Source organism: Magnolia sinica, chromosome 6 (assembly GCF_029962835.1).
Source record: "Magnolia sinica isolate HGM2019 chromosome 6, MsV1, whole genome shotgun sequence".
Taxonomy (NCBI): Eukaryota; Viridiplantae; Streptophyta; class Magnoliopsida; order Magnoliales; family Magnoliaceae; genus Magnolia; species Magnolia sinica.
In genome coordinates this window covers 75,553,929-75,554,600 of record NC_080578.1, presented here as the reverse complement: position 1 = coordinate 75,554,600, position 672 = coordinate 75,553,929, and the positions used below count along the sequence as shown (strand labels likewise).

The following is a 672-nucleotide window of genomic DNA, read 5'->3' as shown; positions in this document are numbered from 1 at the left end:
TCTGGCCATTCTTGCATTTATATCATCTTTCTTTTTTAAAACATAAATTCTCCCCCCCCCCCCCCTTGATTGAGTAGGCTTAGAAATGGTAGTTCTTAAGGAGGTATCCCATGATTATGTGTTTTCAGCAAGTTTATCAAAATAATCCCATGCATCATTGGCTTCATTGTTTATTAATTTCTCATTACACATCATCTCCACAAATTGGCGAATGGGTGAGGTCAATCCCTCATGAAAAATCTTGTTATACACCATGTTTTGTAGCCATGTTGTGGACATGAATTTATGAGATCCTTTAATCGCTCTCAACATTGGAAGAAGGTCTCATCTTCTTTATGTGCAAAATTCATGATTACTTTCCTTAAGGTGTTTGTTTTATGATAGGGGAAGAACTTTTTAAGGAACTCCTTTATTATCTTAGCCCATGTGCCAATGGACCTTGGTCTTACGGAATGTAATCACGACTTAGCCTTTTCTTTTAAAGTGAAAGGAAACAATTTCAGCCTAACTGTGTCCTTAGACACGTTTGGGAAGTGTAATGTAGATATTATTTCATCAAACTCTTTCATATGCCAGTATGGACTTTCAAATTATAGTCCATGAAACTTCGAGAGGAGTTGAATTAGCCCTGGTTTAATATCCACGGTTCCTGCATTTAATGAGAATATCATG

General features: G+C 36.5%; 1 non-coding gene across 1 annotated transcript; it reads left to right on the top strand.

The window, feature by feature from the left end:
- The first annotated feature begins 261 nt into the window (after nt 1-261).
- On the top strand, nt 262-369 carry LOC131250276 (small nucleolar RNA R71). The gene has a single exon (XR_009173203.1). It is a non-coding gene; the product is annotated as a small nucleolar RNA R71 (small nucleolar RNA).
- The last annotated feature ends 303 nt before the right edge of the window (nt 370-672 follow it).